Below are 26,402 nucleotides of genomic sequence, written 5' to 3' on the forward strand. Positions count from 1 at the left end.
GTAGATTGATTATACAAATTAGGGTCAAAACACTTGCATCTGTTTCAGTTTGTGTTCTCAGCTTTTTCAAATAATAACTGTAAGTATATTAATGACAGCCCAGATGCCAAAAGGATTTTAGGCACTGAAGTCCCATGCTGAATTCTAAGAGAAATGCATCAGAGCAGGGAACTAAAAAGGAGTATGATGCTTCATAATAGCTAAAAGAAATACAGATATTGTTCTCTGACTTAGAAATTTACCATTAAGTAAACACAAGATATTGCCTCTTTTTTTAGAGTTTTAAAGAGTTTGTGGGCAACTGCCATGTCTAAGTTGCTTTATAGCAACTCTTTAAACTGTCAGCTTGCTTGCAGACCCAAGCCTCTAGTGACAGCATGGCAGAGAAAGAAAATGAGCTGAATGCACACAGAGAAGAGACACAGTAATTAGAAGTGAAGAAGTGAACCCTTAAGACTCAGTCTTAGAAAGATCTATGATTTATTTTATCTATTTATCGCTTCCCACCCCTATCACCACCTGAGAGGGACTCCTGATCCCTCTCCATCCCACCTGTGCTACAAAAGCACTTGGTTTGGGGACGGAGCTTTGTTGCTAAGAGCATGAGATTGCCTAAGAAAGGAGAGCAAGCTGCTAGCAGTTCAGAAGGGGGTACAGCATGCTACCTGGCATGATAGCCAGTACTGATCCCATTTGAATGGGATACAGTTTAACAGGCAGTGGTGATGGGTTGATGGTTGGCCTAGATGATCTTAGTAGTTTTTTCCAACCTTAAAGATTCCATTATTCAATTTCTTTGCTTCTGTGTTCAGAACGGCAGCACAGCAAATATGTTCCTAATCACCCTCTGAAGACTCATAGAATTTGTATAGATCCCACAGAGAAAAGCTTTCCAACTGACATACCCAAGATAAGTTGATAAAGCAAAACTTTTTCCTTTTTGAGGTTCTAAGCACACTAGAGGTATGTTTGAAATGTCCCCAGGACAACACACAAAAGTTTTCATTTTCCTGAGTCAGTTTTCTGTTGCAGAACTGCATCACAGAATAATCTCATCTTCAAGAGATTGATAAACTACTTACATGATTTTAAAGAGAAGAGGCATTTCAAACCACCTTTATTTGTCTTCTGATTTCATCCATGCCATGCTTTACAGCTTTTCTTTGCAACTCTGAAACCAGATACATATTTTCACCTGAAATCTGAGAGTCATGCAATATCCAGGCTACTTGAAAATCATCACAGATCACTAGCCTCTCAGCATCACCATGGAGTTCAGCTGTGTCAAGGCAAATCACAGCTGTGTGTCATAATCACTTAGGCAAAAAAGCAGTGGAAGTTGACTTCTGCAAGAAAGAAGGAGCTCTTTTCCTCATTAACAAAACCTTATCTGTCTTGATCATGGGTTGTTCCTCTCATTTTGCTTATAAATTGTTTGCATCCGCTTTTTGAAATAAGGGCATGCCTTAGTATTGATGCAATCCTGAGGGTAGTTGCTAGAACAATAATGAATACTTCTTTGAGTATGTTGCATTGTTCATAGTACACAAATGAAGAGGTGGATTTGTTGAAGCTCTATTTACACCAGCTAAATACAGATCCAGGCTTGTTCTGAAGACCACACCTACCCATTGCCTCTACTATAAATCCAGGGCAGGGAGGCTGGGGCTGTGATTTTTATGGTCTCTTCAAACCTAAGCCATTCTAAGCAAGCCATTCTAAGCCCTTGTGATAAGGTAGTTCGTGGTCATATCCTGTGGTTCTCTGGAGAGAGAGACAAAGTGGACCTCAGATGGTGGTCTTGCCTGTGTTGCGTGGTGAGGTTGGGTCAGTTTGTTACAGCCTCCCCATCCATCTGCCAGTCTCTATGTTAAATGCTAACCCATGGGAGGTCCAATCAATTTGGCCTGCCTAAACTCATTCTGAAACCTACCTCTGGCATTAAATATAGACACAGATCTGTACTACCACATCACATCACATGAAAGGCCTCAGATCCACAACTTACCAAGATCAGCAGAAGTCTTTGCTTTAACACCACTGAGCTTTGCAGGACTAAGTTGCAGCAAAAGAATCATAGAATTGTTAAAGTTGGAAAAGGCCATAAAGATCATCTAGTCTAACCATCAACCCATCCTACCATGCCCACTAAACCATGCCCCTCAGTGCCACATCTCCGCTGTTATTGAACACCTCCAGAGACAGTGACTCCACCACTTCCTTGGGCAGCCTTGCCAGTGCCTCACTACTCTTTCTGAGAAGCAATTTTTTCTTAATATCCAGCTTGAATCTCCCCTGGCACGACTGAAGATCATTCCCTCCCATCCTATCACCATTACCCAGCAGAAGAGGCTGACCTCCACCTCGCCACAACCTCCTTGCAGGAGAAGAGCAGGTAAATCTGAGTAAACCTTTCTCAAAACTAATAGAAATAGCCCCAAACCTTTCCTTCTGCAGTGTCCCTTGCTAGCTTCCTTGCTTCGTTGTTGTTTATTTTTCTTCCCCATATCAGGCAAGAGTAGATGATTTTTTTACTAGCAAAAAAGTTTTTATGGAAAACACTCGTTCCGCTGTCACACTGCAACTCCATGTGAGCAGGACTGGTCTCTGGCTCCAGTGCTGTATGTGAAATTCAAGCAGCTCGATCTGTGTGTGAGGTGCCTGTGCAGCCTGGCCAGGGAACAGTACCCACACCTTACAAACCAGTTCTCCTCCCCAGCTTGCCAAACGTTGCCTCTACTGCAAAGCTGAGTGAGACAGAGAAAATCCCTGCTCCCCCAAGCGTACGCCTCAGTGAAGAGATTTGCTCCTCAGTGCCAAGAATGCTAAACTCCTTTACCTTTCATTTGGATGGTTTCCATGGAAACCATAGCATTAAGCTATGCAGTTACTTACTGCAACATTACATAATCTGCCAAACGCTCAGTTGCTCTTCAACAAGCGTGTTTGTTCAGGGATACTGTGCTTTTTGGTTTTTTTTGTTTTTTTTTTTTTCCTTGCCAGTACAATTGGCCCAGCTTGTGCTGATCTGATTAAACAAGGAGCAATGGTGTAAAATCAGATATTAAAATGCACCTTCTGTCAGTTCTCTCCACAAAATGACAGGCTGCCTGCTTCCACGGCATGTTTGTAGCTCCAGTTAAGGTAATCCAGCATCACTCCTCTCCTGATCATATAGATGAGATTGGACTGGTGAGTGTCTGACCCTGATTCTCACCGCAGAGATAATGAATAAATTCGAGATCCATGCTGATTCAGGATATTTGCATCCTCACAAAAAGTATGCAGAAGCTTTTGGTCATATGCAGCAAGCTTTGTTTAATTAGGAAAACAAGGCAGAGTAGAATGGACTGGCTTCAATTTGGTTCCCACCTGGACCTCAGAGATCAGAACTCACCCAAAATATTTTGGACCAGAGCTGCGGAATAGTCCCTAATTTTCATTATGAAGGAAAAATCTCATTATAAAGCAATGCTAATATCCATTTTCCCATGTTCCTGGCACTCAGCCATCATATTGGAACCAGACCAGAGACAGCAACAACGTCTGGGATGAAGGAAGCTGCCACACAATTGCTCTTTAAATTTGTGGCCAGACTCATCATTTAAATAGAGCTCAGAAAAGCCAAATTGCTGTCCTTCATATTATCCAGGATACACAGTCCTGATACTGCTGAGAGTAATGTCAAAGCATTCTCACCACTGGGGAGAATAAACTTATTCTTTTTTAACTGTAGAAAGGAAAGGAAAGACCTCAGATGGACCTTAGTTCTTGCATAGAAAATGTACTAAGGAAAATGGGAGACAGCAAGCACATGGTGATGAATATAGGTTGCTACAAAAGTAGTGCCTCCTATTTATTTCCATGGAAACCACAACAGATACAAAGAGTATAATTACACTATTTGATAGAATAAATTCTCAGTTACAAAATACTTTTTTTCAACACCATTTTGTCAGACTGCCTCTCTGCTGCCATCTGTCACACAGCAACAAAATGTAATGGAATATTGGTGGGAGGTTCAACTTCCACTGTTCTACCACCAACATCTGATGTTGTGGGCCAATATAATAAAACAGGAAATGTTATGTTCAGAACAGCTCTTGTATGAGCAATGTTTTAGGAGAAGAATATGATTACAAGCATTGGCCCAGCACCCATCACGTTCCCAATGCTGTATCTCTCAGGATGCATCATGGCTACTTAAATAAAAGGGGCTTGCTCAGGCCAGACAGAATGATTATTTGGGTGCTCCAGCACTGCTGGGGTCCTGTGCTAGCTCACTTTGGTGCTCAGAAACAGGCGGAATGGCACAGAACAGATCAACCTTTCTGGGAACTGAAGAAAAAAGAGCTCATGTGCCATGCTGTTTGTCCTGAGAGCCAGAAATCAACCCTTGTCCATTTTACTTGCTAGAAAAGTAAGATGTAGTTTCAGTGAAATGTTCAAGTCTAGCACAGGCAGAGTAAATTAAAGCTGACAGAGATGCAATCCTTTCTCTTTGCAGATCCTTTCATACATCTCCAATTGATTTCTCTTTTCTGCTAAGTGTGTCTTCTTCAAGCATTGCTAAGCCTTGGCAAAGCACCTTGGGGATCCTTTTTGGGATAATGCCCTTCGTATATAAAATGTTGCTAAGAAACACTAAGAAAAGCTACAATTCATCCTCACACCACTGACCATGGTTGCCATCAGCTGACTCCATAGAACCCCCATCCATATCCCTCGAAATTCTGTCTTCTCATGGATTGTTCTTGATCTGTCCTGGTCTCTTATCTCGTTTTGGGTTTGCATAACAAGTGGGAAAGTGATCTTAGTTTGATATAACTTGCCTAGAGATGTGGTGGATTCCCCATCCTTTGAGACACTCAAGGTCAGACTGGATGGAGCTCTGAGCAACCTGAACTGTGTGTAGGTGTTCCTGTTCATTGCAGGGGAGTTGGACCAGATGGCCTTTAAAGGTCTCTTCCAATTCAAATGATTCTGTGATTCTATGATATAAAGACATAAAAGAGTAAGTGAAACAGCTACTGGGGTATTGTTTAAAGCACACAAATATCCAATAAAATTGGCATTTGTGTTTTTTATATGTAGCAGATAACTAATGATTTGAATGCCAACAAAGCTCAAGCAAACTCAGTCAACATAATGACAAACGTCATAACCAACACTTTCCAGTCTGAATGGAGCGGGGGAGGTAATTTGAGGTAATTAATGGTTTCCTGCATTTGACAAAATGGTTAGTCCATTTCTGCCATTTCAGTTTGCCATTTTCATATTGGAGATTTTTCTTCAATTGTATTTTTTTATTTATCTCTGAAATTGAGAGGTTTAGCTAGATTAAACAAGACAAGAAATTGTTTTACACTGATAGAGTAAGTATTCATTGTGCCTTTTTAATTGAAATCTCTTGAGCTGGGTAAAAAATTGCAAAATAAATACTTCTGGGTCTAACTTACTTTCTTGCTTTTTTGTTTTTCTACTTCCTAGATATTGCTTGATATGTATATCTTTTCTACTGCATTAGGCAGTGACAGTGGTAAATGAATAAAACATAGGACAGTAAAAATTTAACCATAATGATCATCATAAAACATAGAGAAAGTATCAAATAATGCTGATATTAGATGCCGTCTACTTTTTCCTGAAGCGGGTTTTATTTAGCCTACAGACAGACCTTCCTGATTGGACAAGGGGGAGTGGCTTGAAATGAAAAGAAGGGGAAGTCAGGTTAGATTTTGGAAAAATAAAAAAAATATTTATTCAGAGGGTGGTGAAACACTGGAACACGTTGCCTAGAGAAGCTGTGGATGGCCCATTCCTGGAGACGTTTAGGGCCAGGTTGGATGGGAATCCTGGGCAGGTTAATCTGTTGGGTGGCAATCCTGTTCATGACAGAGGGTTGGAACTCAATGATATTTAAGGTCTTTTTCAATCCAAGCCATTTTATGAATCTGTGATTCTATTATTCCTGTTAGCATCTCTATCCATTAGCTTGTGGCAGCTGTGAATAAACACATTGGCTTATTTATCTTCCCAAACTTTTTTATGTAGTTTGATTCCTTTTTAAAGTTTTGTTTTTGTTTTTTTAATAGACTGTTCAAATTTACTAGCTTCACATTATTATCATCTCGACTTTTATTTTTTGTTACTGTGGACAATTGTTTAGAGACATTTCTCTGCTGCATCAGAAAGGTGTAGTTACTATAGTTACCCTGGTTACTACCCAGAGTTTTCTGCTTGAAGGATTATTTAAGCCACAAGAATTTGGAAACAGGTGGAATGTATGACCCAGTGCATTCAGAAGCAAAGAGATGACATTGGTGCTCCGGTATTAAATACCAATTAAATAATCAACAAGCAATTAGCAGAACAAGTCTTTCTTGTATTTTAGATAACAGAAGATAAGAGATATAATAAAAGAGATTAAACAAATCAATGGATTCCAGCAGTGAACTGCTGGAACTGTCAGGTGGAAAAGAATGAGGTGAAATCAGCAGCCATAGTCACTGAAATGGTAAGAAATGTTAGTTTTAGAACATACTGAGTTATCAGCCCTGGGGCATTCAAAGGGCTTCCTTGAGCTCAGCTCATAACTCCACACGTACTGCAAATTGCTCTAGGAGCTCCCAGTTTGCACAGCTGCTGCAGAGCTCTGCTAACTCCCACAGGGGTCAAGAGAGTGTATTATTATCTCAAGGATGGAGGTTTTCACACTGGGTTTACAGATGGAAGGAAGCACCCAGAGCACTCCTGAACATCACAGATCAGGAACAAACCTGAATACGCTGGAAGATGTTAATTTCAGTGTGTCAAATTGGAGTGTCAGACACTGAATTGGCACTCAACATCCTTGTTGCAGTGGGAATCTGATTAACAGAGAGAAGACATGTATTTTGTCATATCCTGATCTTGACATGCTTATCAGATCTCCTCAGAAAATATGGTGAGGCATTGGCACAGGCTACCCAGGGATGTGTGGAGTCACCGTCCCTGGAGGCATTCAAGAGCCGTGGAGATGTGGCAGTGAGGGACGTCATGAGTGGGCATGTTGGGGATGGGTTGATGGTTGGACTGGATGATCTTAGAGATCTTCTCCAACCTTAATTGTTGTATGCTTCTGTGGTCATGTCTCATGATATTGTGAGAAAGCAAAATACCATGCAGGACTGAATTAGGTTTTCCAGGACCTGCACATGATCCTTCTGGGCTCCTTCCAACTCAAGATGCTCTGTTTTGTTCTGGCTGCATCCACAAGAGTGTCCTCTGTAAGGCCCCTGAGCTGACCCTGCTGCTCACTTGTATAAGGGAATAGTCACAGCTATGGACTGAGTCCACTTTGGCTGATCCTGTTTCAGGAATGATGTGAAACAGCCAGAGAAGTGCCCAGCAGATGTCTTAAAAATGTGGTCTCAGGGTAAACACTGGAGGAAGGGCTTAGCTCAGAAAAAGACATTCTAGTGAAAGAAAAAGGATGTGAGCAGAGTTGTGCTGAAAAGTATCTGTTAGGTTCCACACAAAGTAGTTCACAAAAAGGAGGGAATGGGGTGAGAACAATAAACTACTCCCTTAATTATGGGAAGCTTGAACATGTGAGACATTAAGAAAAGTGGGGAGGGAGGGAGAACTCAGTACAGCTTTTGGCTTAGGCAAACATCTGTCAGGAATGGATTTGGGTTTAATTCATTCCTGAATAGGAGATGAAACATTTTGCTCAGTATTACAAAGGAAATCTGGAAATGGACTAAATCTTGAGGTCTCTGCTATACTTCTGACCTATTATTCTATAATCGTCATAGTAAATGATCCATTTACTGCAAAAAGAGGGATGTGATACAAGAAGAGAGTTGTGATGAATCTCATACCAGTGTCAGAGTCACAGTTGTCATCTGGGCTACCAAGGAATTTCTGTGAGCATGTATCCACTGGTCTCAGTGCTTCTGCTGTGGTGGTTTCATTGTTATTGGTACCTGAAATGGTTGGGATAAGTTCTCTATGGGTGTATTTTCTCACACTTCAAAGCACCAGATTGGCACATCCACTCTTTTCAGGTTGTGTACTTGGAAACCTTCCATAGCTTTAGGCTTTGCTGGACATCAAGTGAAAGCCCAGTGGCTTAAGTTCATCCAGCCAAGCTGCTAATATGGTCCCATGTGCTTGTGCAGACAAATGACAGGTGTCAATCAGCAACAACTGCAGGAATAGCGGAAATTCACTTCTACCTTTCTGGCCCAGCAGTGTTCTTAAAATATAATGAATCAATGGAGCAGCCATTCACAGGGCAGACCTTCAGCATCCCAGATTCCAGAATTTTGATGAGCAAGTATCTTCTGACCATGCAAAGATTAACAAATATTGATAAAAATCTTATCTTACTAGTATCAGGATCATGAACTTGGTCTCTGAATGAAGACAGTGAGAGAAGACATTTGCTTCTTGAGATCAAACCCAGCTGTCTTTTGGGGCAAGTTTTCTTGCACTCCCATCTCAGTGGAAAACATTGCTCCTTGGAACATGTTTTCACCAGATTGGGGATTTAAGGTCTCAGAGGCAGTGAAATGATTGCAGATTTGGGAAAACTTTTCTTGGAAGTATTTTGTTAAAAAATATTTGAATGCTTTAAGATTCTTTTGTTCACTCCAGTATTACAGAACATATTATCAGTGCTTTTCTACATGAGAACATTGTCACAGTAGTGCTGCAGTTCTGCTGCCAGGCTCTCCTGTGTATCAGATTTCACAAGTTTAATCAGCTTTAATGTTGTAAGTACATCAGAAACTTGAAGTTTCATCTGTTTGGGGCACAGTTAACAAGTTTGCATGATGACTGTTGACTTATTTAAATTGAGAGTCGAAGCTATGTCTTTAGACATATTTTTCAAAAGAATTCTGGACCCTGTTGCTGCTATAATGTAGCTACCATGGGTGTCATCCTGGAAGAGACTCCTGAGGGAGAAGCTTGTGCCAACAGGAATTTTTCAACTAGTTCTTAAGACAAAGAAACTCCTCGATGTCTTTTTTGGCACTGTGACATCGAGTGAATATGTCACAACTAGCTAAGCCTGCAGAGTCTTACTGTGTCAACTTCACCTTGGGATGCTCTAGAAATGAGAAACTACTCTCGTTTATATAACAGATAAGCTTCCTAAAGAAAACAGATCTTAATTGTAATTCTTTTAGAAAAAATCTCCATACTGTGTGACTTTTTGGAGAGAGAATTGCATGAGAGGAGCATGTCCTTTTCTACTGAACTCAGCTTCAGAGATACTGCCGTACAGATATTAACACAATCAATGCCATTTTTGCTAATAATGTCTTTGATTGGGCAAACTCAGAAATGACAGGCTAAATGAACACCCAGTGAAAATCTCCCTAGGTGTCAACATCCATTGATTTTGCACACAATGAGAAGTGATTTCTACCCCCTCATGCTTTGAGAGGGAAGCCAAGCTGGGTTGTTGAAATTTCCTATAAGCCTAAAATATGGGAAACTGCAAATGAGACTTGAAACTTTCCTTAGCCTCTCATTTCTCAATGAAGTCCAAGAAAATCAATAGCATCAGGTTACAAAGAAAGAATAAAGCCCTAATTTCTACAGGTTTGACTACACGTCTATGTATGTACAGATAGAATATATAATTATATATTATAATATTATATTATGTATTATATATTATAATATATAATTTATCCTGCACATGTCAGTATGTTTCTACAGTCTCAAATACAGATGATATAATGAACTTGTGTGACACATGCATTAATGCATGTTACATATATCTGTCTAGTTAGATGGACGAAGTACATACGAGCAATTTTAAGGTGTATGTCTGTGTTGCTGTATGTAAATTTAAGGCATAGAAGCATTAGGCATTGATTTCTTGTGAGCTAAGAAGGATCTGTGGTTGGACTTCTGAGCATGACTGTTTTGCTCCTGTGGGGAGGCATTAGCTCTCAGTTTGTTATGCCCTATAAAATCCACAGTATGAAATAAGTTCTTCTGGGAAATGTTTGCTATAGGTTCTATAGGTCACATGACAGAATGAGACCTTTAGTAATGCACACTGTGAACAACAACTCAAAAGAGGAGATAACATGTAGCGTGTGATAAAGTTCCAAGTAAAGTACAATAAAAGTTCCTGTAGTATATTGGATTTGTCAGAATGGATCAAAACAGGGTCCAACTAAGCTTACTCTAGATGCAATTTAATTCTAAATGCAGATCAAATTAATTGCAGGGAATTTGGACTAGATGACCTTTAAGGATCCCTTCCAGCTCAAACAATTCTATGATTCTATTATTTCACATTCACACTGATAGCTTTTGTACTGAGACTGACTAGGTACATCACCATCATCAAATATAAGATCATCCATTGATAGATAGACCAATTGAGAGGAAAAATCACTACTTTCCAGCCTCACTTTACTAAATCCCTGATATAAGCAGGGCAGATCATAGTCCAAAATTCAAATTAAAATGCCAAGTGGACAAAATTTTGCCAGGGCTTTTTGGTACATTGAGCTAAATCATTTTCCTGCTGACCAGCTTTGTCTCTGCAGGACGGGGAGGATAAGAAGGAATAATTTAGTACCACCAGGAAGCCTGGCTTTCAAGGGTGGGTAGGAAAAAATGGTCTCCTGGTGAAATACATTGCAGAATACCTTGACAACACAGCCTTACTTCTCATGTTGTCTTCTGGGAACTAAAGCCCAAGAGGTGGCACAGTGGAAATCAGCTGGCAAAGTCTCTCAAGCCATAAGCCAAGAGAGTTATTTCTCATGATCTGGCTTGATTGGATTTACCAGAATGGAACATGGTAGCAGCCCTAAATGCCCACTTCATGTACTTCTGGCCCTTTCTTAATAGTTCTTTCCAACAACATGGCATAAGAAAAGATTGAAAGAAATCAGAATTGAGAAAAAAAACCAAACAGCCTCACTGTGGATAATCTTAAGAATTCATAAGGTGTGAGCTCACACCTGGCACTCTGCTTTTCTCAGAAATCAGCTCTGCTGCTTGCCCTCTACAAGTGGCACTGCTTACCAAGAGAGACACTTTCAGTGTTATTTTTGTGCTTCTCAGCTTGTACATCTGTCTGAAGTGTGGATTGAACTCCTTGCCTCCCCTCGCACACAAGTTCTTGTATGGAAGAGTCTTGTGGTGTTTGGGATTTGAAAGCCTGGAGGCAGAATTTCAAGGCTTACTTATTTCCAGGTTTATTGTCCTTCTGGCTGCCACTCCAGGTACTCAGTGCAAGGTGCTCAGGTACTTAGCACTTACTTTTAGTGGCCAACAATCACATTTTAAAATAATAATCTCATAGTTTGAGTGAGAACTTGGAAACAGCTGAGTATTTTTTAATAGCATAAGATGTTTTTCTTTCCCGTGTCCACATCATCTGTCTCTCTTTGTTGCACAACAGCTTGGCAAAGAAAACAGTAAAGGTTTCATAAAATAATAGAATCATAGAATCAATAAGGTTGGAAAAAACCGTTAAGAGAATCAAGTCCAGCTGTCAAGCCATCACCACCATGCCCACTAAACCATGTCCCTCAGTGCCACAAGCAGAATTTAACTAGGTTGCCATTGCACAGCCTGTCTCTAGCTGAAAACGAAGATTAATATTTACTATAATTTTTACAACTGTTATCAAGACATAAGTCACATCTAGAGAAATGACATCTTCCAACAAGCACATGATGGCAAGAGGTCAAAGTGAACAAAATCACTTCTCAACAGTAATCAAGTAACTCCATTGCAGTTAAAGGTGTTACCTTGATACAGAACTGATATGAAGAAGGATCTACCCAAACGCTATGAGATACAAAAATGCTGAAGGAGGTCTAATTTTTTTATCAAACTAAATTCAGATCAAGGCCATGGACTCCTGTTATTGGCAATTTGTGAAATTGCCAACCCAGCTCTATCTCAACAGGAATATTTGCAAGTTTCATCTATTTGCTGAGAAGATGAAAACAAGCTGTGATCTTTCTCAAGTGCTAAATATTTCCTGAGAGTGACTTTTGTGGCAATATCTTTACTACTGCTCTAAAAGAATGGCCACAGTCTAACTCTCTACATTGACTGTCAACAAAAACATTTGACTTCTCAAGGGTGGATCACAGTCTTCATCCTCAATTTACAATTAGAATTTACAATTTACATTCTTAGTGGGGAGCTATCCCTAGACAAGGCTAACGTATATGCAAAGTATGTATTAAACACCTACTAAAAAGTCTGCAAGAGCTTAGAAAATTAGTATTTAGTTAGTCACAAAGTCACGAAGGTGGAGAATGAAGTGAAAGCTGGAGTTTCATTTGCTGGTTCTGCTGTACTAAAAGTGGGGTGATTATTAGGAGATGAAAGTACTTTAGTGCTGTGTTAGGTGCTGGACCTTACTGCTGTGATGGGCTGTGAAGGTAGAAGTGATGAGCAGATTCAGAAGAGAAGTGAACATTTCCATGGCTGATGGACCTGGACTGATTCACAAGAGCAGATTCTAGGCTATTCTGTTCATTCAGGCTCTGAAAATATCTCTTTCTGAAGGCTTTATAGCACTTATCTGCAGTTAAAAATACTGTGTTTGTTTTTGCACCATAGAAACATCATTTCTGACTCCAAATTCACTGCACTGTCATCGCTTCAGCATTTCTGTCCCATTTCCCAGAACGGGCATAATAAAAGTGCTTTCACCAGCTATAACCACTCTCCTAGAGCTGGGACCCATCTAGCTTTAGCAGCATACTGGGACATCTACCTGTGTGTAGTCATGCAACTGACTTTTATTTTAGCAGATAAATATGTTACTTCTGAAGCTAAGTGGATTTATTCTCTAAGAAGGGCAATGAGTGCCTTTTAGATGTGATAAAGAATCACATTCAGAAAATGAACCAGCTATTTAACTGAAAGCTAAACACTCTTAATGCAGAGAGATTAGCCCTTTCTTTTTTACAGACCCAAACTTGGAGATATTTGGCCATGAACAAAGGTGGAAATATTTTCTTCCCTTCACCACTATTAAGTGTGTGCTTTCAGTTTCCTCTATCCCAGGTCTTCCCCAAACCCACAGTCCTCCCTTGGCTTTCCATGCTGTCCAAACCTGGGTTCCACAACAAGGTGACAGAACATCCCTGCACTAACTTGTTTGACTGTGGTTCCTTGAGCTCACATCAGTTTTGCACTCTGATACTTAAAAGAAAACCTCTGACAATTATAGGGTTTTAGCTATTTAAAATGTATAAAGTGGCTGCTTCTTTGCCCTTCCTGCTTGACCTCATGCCAAAAGTCTGACTTTCAGCACAATTTCGAAGGGAGCTGGAAACCAGTACTGCAGTATAGGCAGCTTCCCTTTCACCTATGTCAGTTTCCTTACATTATGAGTGTGAAAATGACCTTTAAATTAGAGAGATTCTAGTTTTAATCCATCTCTGCTCAAATGAGTGTTTCAGCAACAGAACTAGATACCCTTCCCCAAAAGAAGTTCAAACTCTTTTTCTCTGTGGTTCTCCATATTGCACGCACATTAGAACTGTGATGTTCAATTTGATTTTGTGTAACAGCTTCAGACCACAAGGGACAGTCTCAGGGACCATGGAAGGGCTGAGGTTGTGACTTTCAGTGGAGGGTCCTCTGAAACTGACTGTCTCTTGCCCATATACACTTTTATTTGTGTCACTATTAAAACAATATTCTCATCTGTGCAAAAAGCAGGCCTAAAGTTGTCCATGTCCTAAGTCTTTGCCTATGTAAGATGGGCTAAGTAGCATTTTCGCTCAGTAGAACCGCATCTTTTGTTATCACTGTTTTCCAAATGTCTCATCTCATAATAGAAAGAAACAAACAAAAATCAAGATGTACTTTATTTTTTTTTCCCTGTCCATTAGAAATTCCATGTTAAAAATGAGCACAAAAACCACAGGCAAACAAACAGAAAGTCCCCAGAGAAACAAAATCCTCTGTTTCAGATGAAGGGAGATGCAGAATATTGCTATTTTTATATCACTCAATCATGTGCTGATCTATAAAAAAGCTGAATTCCTCACGGTGCCATGTTGAGGTAGAAGTTAATGCTTCATTAGCAATAAAAGGTTCAGGTTATGTTGCTGAGTAACCTTTTGTTCAAACATGATGTCTGGCATTTGCATAAGTGCTCAGTTATGTCTATCTCCAAGCACTTATGAAGTGCACACTCAAATGTGTAACTCATCAGGCTCTTGTAAACACTATTTTTTTTCCCTCTGCCTCCCCCCAACACTGTATGTTCTCGTGGTTTGTTTTCTGAGAAACACAGCTATGTGGTAGGGCAATAGCATTCTTGTGCTTCATCTATCCTTCTTCCACTGCATCAAAATAATCTGTGATGTGTACCTGGCAGCTGGTCTGAGAGAAAAGAGAACTTAATACAGTACTGCCTTTGGACTAAATGGTATGGATATGACCCTGTATCTGTAATAGGCAGTTTTGCAGAAACTGCAAGGCAAAGGTGAAATTAGTTTCTCATGATGGCCCAAAGATTTTTGTGCTGACCTTGATCTCATGCAGTAAGAAGGTCACTGAAGAGATCTTTTTTATGTCCTCCAAATGTAATTACTTATTTGAGTGTACATGCAAAACTAACATCAGGACTTACTTAGCCCTGAGCCATCTGGGAGCTCTGCACAGGAACAGAGTAACCTCCATGCAGCAAAGAGAAGGACTAAGTAATCTGATTTAGCTATAGACATACCTGTTCAGTGCACAGGAGTTGGACTAGATGACCTTTGAGGATCTTTTCCAGCGCAAACAATTTTATGATTCTATGGTCTCTGCAATGAAGCCTATTTCCATACCAGGATGTAGAGGCTGGCTGGGGCATCTACCTTGGAGATAGTATACAGAAAATATATCTCACACACACATATATATATAATATATATATATAAGGACATATATATCTCAAAATTTATAATTCTTTCATAATAGTATTCACTTCCTTCTTGAAGAAGATGAAGTCTGCTCTGAGATGTCACTCCTTAAATGGGTAGGAACCATCCTCTAATTGCCAGCCAAAACATATTCATGGCTCCATTGCTCTAACTTGCACTACAATTCTCTATTTGGTTTACTGTAATCAAAGAGTTGTGTTCCTCTTTGACAGAAGTGAAATCTGCAGTTCTTTTCAAAGAAAGACCAGAATGACTCATGCTGGGCTGTTTTGGGTGATGTTTTCAAACTTAATTTAAACTCCATGGTTCTGTACATACAAGTCACTGTCAGTCTATAGTACCTAGTACCAGTACATAGTACTTAGTATATAGTCCCAGTACCTAAATGTTGCCTACAAATAGGAGGTGAGTCAACTCTTTACCATGGTAGGTAATGGCAGAACAAGGGGAAATGGTTTTAAGTTGAGGGAGGGAAGATTTAAGTTGGATGTCAGGGGGAAATTCTTTACAGAGAGATTGGAGAGGTGCTGGAACAGGCTGCCCAGAGAGGTTGTGGATGCCCCGTCCTTGGAGGTATTCAAGGCCAGACTGATGGGGCACTGGGCAGCCTGGTCTGGTATTAAATGTGGAGGTTGGTGGCCCTGCATGTGGCAGGGGGGCTGGAGCTTCATGATCCTTGAGGTCCCTTCCAGCCCTGGCCATTCTGTGATTCTATGATATTCTTTATCGTAAACTGAGTTAGGAAAGTAGCACCATTATCTCACTACAGCAGGTTGGTTGAGCCCAGAATAATTTTAAAGCTACACTGGGACATGTTTGCACTGCTGTTGCTATCATCTTCAATAGGACTTTGAGTTTATTTTAAAAATTATCTTGGAGGTGTGCATGGACCTGGAGGATAATTTTTTGTGTCTTTTTTTTTTTTAAATAATTCTGGAACCTTTTTTTTATATTTGTAACAAGTCTACAATTAGCATTTAGAACAAGAACAATTCTGTGTGTTTCTCTGTCTCTGGAGAACACTGAGGGGCTGGGGAGAAACGAAACAGCTCCAGAACCAGGGAATCAGAAAACACATCTTTCTTCCTCAATAATCTCTCATTATTTTATTTTCTACTTTGGCTTTTTGATCTTTGGTCGCTGTTCTGATTTCAAAATCAAGGCTCTACCGTTTATCAGGTAAAACTTATGAGTTGGCAGATACAGCCCTACATAGGCTTTGTTGTTGTTGTTATGTCTCTTTTTCAAGGAAAATATTCCCCAAAACAACAAATCTGGAAATAAGTTCATTCCCCACAGAGAGAAAAAAAAAATATTTAGCAGTTGGCAACTTGAAAACTGCTGCTTTCTGCAAATTATGTTCCAGACAAGTGTTTGGTAACTATAGAAAAGGCTTTCACTGACTCTAATATTGTGTTACAAATTAGATCACACTGGTTTCCTTTCTCTTCCTGCTTCTTCCTCTTTATTTCACATCTCTTGCAACATCCTGTGCAATGAAATCAGGAAAAATAAATTTCTAGCACATTCCTCATGGTGTTCTCGTGGTCCTTGAATAAAATGATTTCCACAACACAGTGGTCACCCTAAGTCCTCCCCAGTGTTGCCAAGGTAACCAGATAACGGTATCTTGATGCGTACAGAGCTGCCCTTTCTCTCCATGGCATTTACGTGTGTGAGGGATTGCACTGGTAAAGGCAATGGTACCAAGGTATTGCAAAGCAAATTTATAATTTTATAAGGACTACTGTGCAGAGAGAAAAAAAAAAAAAAGGAGATGAAGCACCAATGAGTAAACTATTCATTCCATTAGAAACAGAAGTTCTGTGTGTCTGGGTACTTGCAGACAACTTTAGAGGTCTGGGTTGATTTGCAGATTGTATTTCTCTTTATTTCACATCCCTTATAACGTCCTGTTTATTGAAACCAGGAAAACAGATGAGGGAGCTATAAGAAAGAAGGAGACAGACTCTTTAGCAGGGTCTGTTGTGATAGGACAAGGGGAAACAGTTTTGAACTGAAAGAGGGGAGATTTAGAGTGGATATAAGGAAGAAACTTTTTTTTTTTACAATAAGGGTAGTGAGGCACTGAAGAGGTTGCCCAGATTGGTGGTGAATGTCCTGTCCCTGGAGACAGTCAAAGTCAGGCTGGATGGGGCTTTGAGCAACCCGATCTAGCTGTAGGTGTCCCTGTTCATTGCAGGGGAGTTGGACTGGATGACCTTTAAAGGTCCCTTCCAATTAAAGCAATTCTATGATTCTATGACTGAAATCCAGGAGGAGTGCCAGCATCTCGGGTTGCCTCTCATTCAAGGCTCTCAGCCCTGGCTACTCAGGGAGTCAGTGGGCAGGTATTTCCAGTGGGATATAAATACACCTCTGCCCAGGCCAACAGATTGTTGATCTAGAAAAGAATCATTAGGTCTGGCTTTTAATTAGCTATTAAATAATATAATCCATACATTGAAAGCAAGTTTGTATTTTTATTCATTTTATTTATTTGTATTATGCAGTAAGCATTCTCAGTCATTTGCTAGAAAACAGGCAGGAGTATAATCCAGGCATCCTACTAAAATCCTGTTAGCTGTGAGCTCTTTAACATTTTCTCTTTGGGGATCCATAAATATTCAGCATCTTCCTCCTAAAGGGCAATTATTTTAGACTTAAGGATGTCTTGACATCCTTGAAACCTGATGTCCACTGCAAGTACCTGCAAACTTATTTTCTTCCAGACCCATATTGAGAAATGCATACCTTAAAAGTGCAAGCTCCTGGTTCCAGCAAACTGATTTCCAAACTGAACAGTGTAAGCCACAAATTAAAAGCAGGAACAAAGAAACATTCATGTGTTTCATGGTCACACCTTTGATGTGATTACATGGATATCTGAGCTGCTATCAGAAGGCAGGGTCTTTCACATTCATTCTCTTTCTCTTTCCTGCTGTCAGTTCTTTCCACTTCTCTCCTCTTGCTCTGCTTATGTTCCTTTGTATCAGTGCTGCTGCTCATTGGTCTGTTCTATCCTGTTCATCTTCCTGAACCACTGGAAAATAAACCATTTCCTCTCTTTTGGGAGAAAGAGAGATGGAGGGAAATGTCCATTTTCTGCCAAGTTAAGAACCTGCACTGACACTCAGCATCATCTGATAAGTTGGCAAAATATACACAACATCAGATTTTAACTAGAGATGGAAAAACAGAAGAATCTGGTTGTGTGAAGCTTTCTTCTTTGGCAGAGGTGATACATGAGACTGCCTTACTTTTTCTCATGGAACTTTATCTTCTGACATGGATTTATCCCCTTGAAAGTGTAGTTTTGGTTGTGGGACTTCTCTTAATGCCACATACTTGGGCCTTAAACGAAGGGTTACATCTGCCTTTGTCATCTACAGGATCTATTAAGACAAAGCAGTTGCCCTGAGAACTACATTTGGAAAACGTCTCCATAGAGGAGATAGCAGAACATCTAGCAAAAGGACAGTAATTAAACTCTGATCTTCCTTTTCTTAAGGAGGAGTTCACTAAAGAGGACTGATAAAACCATGGAAAATACAATCGTTCTCTGGAAAAAGGCATGTTCTGTCTTGATGTTTCATACCAATCCAACAAGAGGTGCCCATTTTGTTTGTTTGCTTCTTTTATCAGTGCAAAGTCAATTTCAAAGTTTAGGACTTGGGGTCCTGTCTGCAAGGAAGTAGCATTTGTGTCGGAAAAGGAAAACATAACTCATTAATGTTCCATTTGGAGGACTGATGTGGACATTTTCTCTACCTCTAAGAACCACCGTTTTTTAAGTAATACCTAAAAGATGACTTCTCCAACAGTATTTAATCTCATATATTTCCATGTCCTTACATAATATTGTTTTGCCCCAAACTCTATGACAGCATCAAGCCTTTACTCACTAAAACCCACGTGAAAGGAGAATTATCTAATTTCTCTGCAGAAAGTGTCTGTTTGCAAATTCTCACTTAATTCATATGTGATGCTCTACCTAGACAATCCTTTCTGGAGAATAGGAAGCAAATTCAGATTAGTCTGGTATACTCTCCTTCCTTTCACATTGGATACCCAGCCCAATGGGAGGAGAACTGGCTTTAAAATTCAGCAGGTTGTTTCTCCTTTTAAATTGATGATTTGGACTCTGGTTTGGAGCATAAGGAAGCATAAATTATAACACAAGTGAGAATGTGGGAGACAGTGTAGGAAAATTTTGTATAAAGAATAGAGCAGAGAGGGAACAACATTTGGGGAATGAAAAGTAGGGCAGATTTTGAAATATTCTCAAAACCATTTAACACCATCTGTAAGGGGCTTGTGTTGCTAGGGATTTATCATCCACTATCTGCAAAATCCTCTGGCTAGTGAGAACAAATTTGGGAAAAAGATTATTAAACTTCTTCTGCCCTTTGACTCCCACCCCCACACTCCTACCAACTCATCTTCGCAGCTATGCTAAGAGGAGACATTGGCTGAATCCAAGAGCAACTTCATAAAATGACCAAACATTAAGAAAAAGCCTAATTACTGGTTAAAATATCATTCTTTTTATCTTGCCACTGACTTTAAAATGTTTATCCAACGAATTCAGAAACAGCCAAGCTTCAGCCAGGCTCCACATGATACTGTCCCTAAGGCAGAAAATTAACTCTCAGAAGGATAAGAAATACAGAAACCACAACAAATCAGCTCACAAGTGTCTGTCACTGCATGTCCTAGAAGTCTTTTGACCAAAAATTGCCCTGCATCTTTTAAAATCACACTATTGATCACACTTGTTCTAAAAGCTGATTAAAGTGGAGTAGCATTCTAGTTGTGAAACAGTTGAGTTATGAGTGAGTTACATATATTATAAATGAGTTTAAAGTGCTGAAATGGCCTTCTTGGATGGAAATGGTTAAACATTTTTGTGAAAAAAAAACTTCTTAAGAATAACCAGTTTTTAAGTAAAAATGATTTTAATGATTTTTACAGCCTCTACCATTGAACTTGGTGTAATAAGTCAATTACTTATACTCCTATGAAGTACTCTGTAGCATGCTATAAAAGTCTTGGAAATGTTCCTTTAGGCTGAACAATGTTCTTGAAGTCTTTCTTCCTTTCTGACAGCAAGTTATAGATTCCATGGAAATGAAATGAGAATATTTTCAAATAAAAGTATATGTGATGACACGGCTGAAGTATAATTGCCTAATAATAGAGGCTGTGGAATGACAACTGAAATCTAGGAAGTACAACGAAGAGCAACTCCTCCATGATTTGTCCTATACTGGGGAGATGGATCATAGATCACCAAAGACTGATCTAATTTGTGTGAGGAAATGAAGTCTGTGTGAGCAATAACTCCCACTCAGATCTCTTGCTGGAGCTGCAGGGACAAAGGTGAAGTGAAACTTTCCAGCTGCCTGTTTGAATTCCTTTGGCTGAGGCTTGTTTTCACCTCTGAAATTTGATTTTCATTCCTCCAGGGCTTCAAAGGGAGGATCCTAGATCTCCTAGAAGATCTGAATATGGTTGTAATTGAGGTATTGTCACTATTCAGTGTCTGTGGGACCAGAGATTCCTAGAGAGAAGATAAATACGAGGCTCCTATTGCTGCAGCCTGCATGTGTGTCTTTGTAGGTGTGCACACTTGCACCCATATACAGGAATAATCGAAGATACAAAGAAATCCATCTCATGCACTTGAGCCATCACTGTCCATTATTTCACCAAGCATCAACTGCCCAAAAGGTAGTGCTCTTACACAGGGATCTGTGCCTTGCTCGCATATCCATGAAAGAATTCATGAATGAGCCATTCCCATTGAGCATCGGAGATGTAGTAAGAGATGCTTGTGTGAAGGAGGGCAGCTCCATGCTCTACAGTGTGCCCTGTGAGGAAACTTGACCTGCCAGGACCATTACTTTAGGGGAAATTAGACTAAATGCTAGAGCTGGATGGAAGGAGGGGTCCTGTTTTGAGGAGGCAGTGAGGACATAAGCAGAAGATGAGAAAGTAAGAAACCAGCATGTGGTGGAACGAGGCTGTCTTGGGAAGATGCAAGTTTGGGGGTGGATTTCCATTTCCAGATGAATTAAAGACCTTGGCTCTAAACTGTTTTGAGATTCTCCCTGACAAACTTGGATAAGACTTGTCCTCAGAACTTGTGCATATTGGAATGTACATGGGAATTTTCAGAGATCCTGAGGTCCTACCCTTCAAGTTTTTTACAGTGAGGGTGATGAAACATTAGCACCGGTTACCCAGAGAAGTGGCAGTATCCCCATCCTTGGATGCCTTCAAGGTCAGGCTGGACAGGGCTCTGAGAAACCTGATCTATCTATAGGTGTCCCTGTTCACTGCTGGGGAGTTGAACTAGATGATCTTTAAAGGCCCCTTCCAACTTAAATTACTTTATGATTCTATGACTGTACCTTGCAACATCTCTTGCTGTGGTTTTCTGCCACTGTTCTGGACACAGTCTGATGCAAGAAGAAGACTCCAGCACATTTTTGTCTCACGTGTGTAATTTTTTAGTGCAAAATTTGCAGGGAGAAATGAAAGACTGCAGTCTCACACTGGAGGAGATTCATAAGCTGTGTGTAGATAAAACATAATGAAGCTTATCTATAGTCTAAAAAGTGAAGGGGTACATTGTAGTTGACATCAAAGGCCTTACACTGAGATTCTTATTCTTTCTTAAGTTAAATGTCAGTCAAAGAAGACAAATATTCCTTGGGGTTTTCCAGTTGTAGAGTTATATATCTCTATTGCTGCAATCACCCAAAATATGCACCCCCCCCCCCCCCGTCTGTCATACAAAGTGACATGGCAAAGGAGGAGGATTTATGATGTAGGTTATGCTAGAACTGTGTGTAATATATGACTGCAATGTCAACAATACCTATGCACCTCCTAGCAGAGAAAAAATTAAGGCAAATGAAGCAGCTTTTCCATCCTGCTGTTTACAACTTAGAATGTTAATTCCCAGAATGAATCCCCTGTATTTGTACTAAGTGCTGATCTCTGGGAAGCTGTGTAAACTTGCAGGAAAATCACTAGGGATGTAATTTTAATCCTACAGAAACTAATGGCTCAACCCTATTATCTGTAGTGGAGTTACAATTTAACCTTGAGTTCAAAAACCTGAAGAGTACTAAACAGATGGATAATAAATGGGTTGATGGATAAGTGCCTAAATGGGTATTAGTTGCTTTTTCACCTCAAAATGTACTTTATAGGGAACATCCATCTTAACAACTCTTTGCTCCCAGAAAGGGAATGTTTTGAATGCTGTCATTTAATAATTCATGTAACTATTCTTGCTGGATGCCATGAGGAAGTGAATTTGCTATTTTCTTTTTCCTTATAAGGTTTATATTCAAATGGAGAAAAAGAGCTAATATTTACATGTGTGAGGATTAACTGATGATGGTATTTGAGAGGTGAGAAATCTTATTATTTATGACATGAGCCTGTGTTGAGGATTTAAGTTTCCCACAGTTAAGGAAATACTGCTAGTCAGACTAAAGCTATTCTCTGTGTCTGCCAAATAACTCAGATTCATGTGTAAGCCCATAAATGTGCTTGGAATATGTTCTCTAAGTGGCTCTTTCTAATCATTCTACACACCTTATTGAAATCCTCATTGAAGATGGATACACTTCAGTATTCTTCTTCTCTAACTGTGTCAGTGGCAAATCCATTTCCACAGTCACTAAATGATGGTTCTCAGTACTGGACATCTAGCAGATAGGCTGGCTACGATGCCTGTAATTCAGAGGCAATGACATTTGTCCACTGAAAACTGGATCAATATCTTAAATCTTTTTCACTAGACATCAGAGACTTTGAATGACTACCAAGCCAGTAGTCATTTCCAATAGCACATCACTAAACAGCTAAAGAGGTCCCCAGAATTGTCTTTTACCCTGTACGTGAATTCTGTCTTCAGACTTCGGTAGATAAAGCCATTAACAGAAAGAGACTGATTGCAATGAAAAGCTATTGGAGTTATCTTTACATATGAAACCAACCTCTAACTTTCTGGTCACTGTTGAGCAATGTGCCATAGAAGAAATATCAACAACAAAGATATGTAAAACACGGGTGAATGGACTTTCCCTCATACGGGGTTTCCATGATTCAGAATTTTGTTGCCAGCTGTGGCCAGTGATGAATGGAAATATTTTGTGGGGACCTTGCACATCAGTCACAATGATCAGTAAAAACTTACCAAACCATTTCATTTCAGGAAATGCTATTTCTGCTAAGGCTTAGTTATGTTGTTCTGACTACAACAGAGAAATAATGCCATTTGAATCCAAAGTGAATGTTTTCTAAATTCAGAACAGTAGAATCATTTGACAAGGGATTTTGAAAACATTTTGGATATTATGAGTTTGATCTTTTTTATGAACTATTCTGTGCAGTTGTTACAGTAATGTTTTCCACTATCCTGCTGCCTGGCTATCTCATGTTTTCCAAGACTTTTTATCCATGTCAGCTCTGCAACTTACATAAATGCTGGCTATTCATTTTAACATTGCAAGCATGTCTTCCAGAAGTCTGAAACTCCAATTAGGTAAGATACCCAGAACTTTAAAGACAAGACAAATAAATCCCTACACCCGATACCCATTGTTTTCTGCATGAGCTGGATAGTGAACACCTCTGAGGATGAGTCTAAGTGAGTTTCCTGGGATCCATAACTTCTCTGTAGTTAATGAGGGATTTGAAAATAGCAATGTCAACGCCAGCTCATGACACTAATCCTTCAATTTGCCTTCCTCCCACTCAACTGCATCTCCCATAGTAGCAATAGAGCATCCCCACTGCTCTTGGGGATGTTGGACTAACCTACAAGTTAACAAATTTATCCTTAAAACCATGCTCTTGGCCTCTAAAAATGCAAATTTATCTTGAAATTAGCATAGATACTAAGCCCAGCTGGTGACTCATTCAACAGAGACCTTTTGAATCATTCCTTCCTGCATGCATATACGCTTAATGCCTGCACACCTGCAGTTTGAAAATGAACCAGAAGCCTGGCTTCAGTGAAACAGTGATAGTTTCAATCTGAATTGAAGCTTTTGATGCTAGAGAGGTTTTGCAGAGGATCTGAGAGCTTCTGTGCTTGCATATTGCTTAAATGATAGCTCCTCACTCCAGGGATGTGTGCACTGAAGTCAGCAAGACGAAGGAGACAGATAAGTCCATAGCCTGTCCAAGTAACAATCCTTGGTGTTATCACCTTGAAGCATCATCCCTGGAGGTGCTCAATACTGGGTTGTATTGGGCCCTGGGCAGCCTGATCTATTGCCTGATTTAGTGGTTGGCAACCCTGCCTGTGGCAGAGCATTAGAACTTGATGGTCTTTGAGGTTCCTTCTAACCTAAGTCATTCTATGATTCTGTTATTAGATCAGCTGAACACAATCACTCATACATTGCATGCTACATACCAGATGGAGCTCATATGCAGAGATGTTAGTAATTCAAATGTGCCCTCCTGGAAATAACTCTTCCCAGCATGTTTTTACCCATGTGGGACACCTAGTAGCTCAGACACTGATTTTTTATATGATCTGAGGCATCGCTGTGTCTCCCTCCCCTGCCTTCTCTGTTTGTGTTTCTTGTCTGTGTAGATGGTGAGTTAATGTAGGACAAAACATGCGGCTACATAAAAGACTGATGCTAGCTGAGAGCTGCAGATAATCATGGAATAACTTGTACTCAATTGGAATGTATTTGTGTATTCAGTTATTCAAGTGGAGAAGTCTTTGGAAGATCAAGGTTTAGTATTGTACCCATAGCTTTTTTATTCACTGCACGGCTAGGAACACTAAGATAATACTCATTGTCCAAGATGCAAGGTTTCTGCCAATATTTGTCATCTGGGATGCATTTCCTATCTTTGCCCTCGCCTTTCTGTCTGAAGTAGCATCATCTAAATGGCCAACTCATTGCAGTCACACATGCTTAGTGTTTATTACTTGGCTTATATTCAGACTCTGTGGAGAAACACTCATAAAAATTGTCCTGATCAAAGGACAATAGAGGCAAAACTTTGCAGATGTGTTAATGAGATATCTGGGGATGGACAAACAGTTAAAGTCATGCTGTTTGAAAACAGTCTTTATTGGATCCATTCTGTGTGGATGCTCAAAGGGATGAATCTGTTTCCAAGTGCGTCGCTTTAAAGGTTCAAATGATTCAAATGCTCCTAATGAAGTATTATAAGATTCAGTCTATACAGTTGCATCATAACTAGGAAGAGAATTTCTCAGGCTGAAGCTCTCCACTAGGCTTCATTAGCCGCCCTGCAGCTTCTGACAGTGCTCCTGCAGCTTCATGGAGATCAGCAATTTACGAAGGCAGATATTCTTAGAAATCAGCATTTATGCCTTGGATAAAATCAGGTTGATTTTCCTTCTTTCTCCTCATTTGGTAAGGTCCTTTCAGAACAAGAGCTAGTACAAGTGAAACACAGACCACAGCCCATTGCTCCTTCCAATAGTAAGGATGCATCTCCATCCTGCATAAGTGTAGAGGAGTACTAAGAGTAAGGCCGAGAAGAATCAGGTTCTCCTCACCAGGGACATTAGCACTGCAGGTTGCACTTAAACTTTGTATTGAGCTCTCAGCTGTGAAAATGATCAATATGATTTTGAGTGAAGAGATTCCCAGGGAATGGAAATTTCCAAGGGAGTAGGAATGTCTTTGTCTTGCAAGAAAGCTCTGAAACTTTTCTTTTGAAGTCAAGGAAACCTGATCTACCTGCAGGTGTCCCTGTTCATTGCAGGGCAGTTGGACTAGATGAGCTTTAATGATCCCTTTCACCTCAAATGATTCTACAAAACTTGTGCTATATTAATGCCTTTCTTCAGCAAATCGGAACCAGAGTCTAATTTGAGTCAAATTAAAATAATTAATTTTAATAATTAATTTCAATAATACTGAAACATGCCATTCCGTCTGCAATTGCTTTAAATTTTTTAGCATAGATATCCACTAAATATTTTTTAAGAAAATACCAGGTCGAATACAATGAAAAAATTAATTTTTGAGATGATCTCATCTCACACCTCTTTGTTATGAGTCTTGTTCAAATAAAATTTTGTGGAAATTGGCAACTTCCTCCGGTTTATGTGCCTGATTTTTCAGACAAAGCAAGACAAAAGGACGCCTTCAAAACTTTTCTCCCAGCTATGTGAAGTGCCCAACCAAGGGGATGCAAGGCCCGTAGGGAAGCAGTGTTGCCCTTTCAACTGCTCTGTTTTGCCATGGTTGCTATAGCTGGCAATCAGACACAGAGATGCAGTAGATTCCCCAGTTGTCTGGTCCCTACCCATGAGCATCTTTTCAAAGCTGTCTCACAACAGCTGATAGCCTTCTTGCTAGCCTCAAGCAGCTTCACAGGAGAGACTGAAATGGTTGGGGATGTCTGAGGGAGATTATATTCCTCTGGCCTCTATTTAAATGAAGCTGCTAT

At 39.9% G+C, this 26,402-nt stretch overlaps 1 protein-coding gene across 1 annotated transcript in view; it reads right to left on the reverse strand.

Annotated features, from left to right (window-relative positions):
• Positions 1–26,402, reverse strand: part of MKLN1 (muskelin 1) — a 679,793-nt gene that overhangs the window by 634,830 nt on the left and 18,561 nt on the right. The gene's annotated exons all lie outside the window — the stretch shown is intronic.

This window comes from Lagopus muta, chromosome 1 (assembly GCF_023343835.1).
Source record: "Lagopus muta isolate bLagMut1 chromosome 1, bLagMut1 primary, whole genome shotgun sequence".
Classification (NCBI taxonomy): domain Eukaryota; kingdom Metazoa; phylum Chordata; class Aves; order Galliformes; family Phasianidae; genus Lagopus; species Lagopus muta.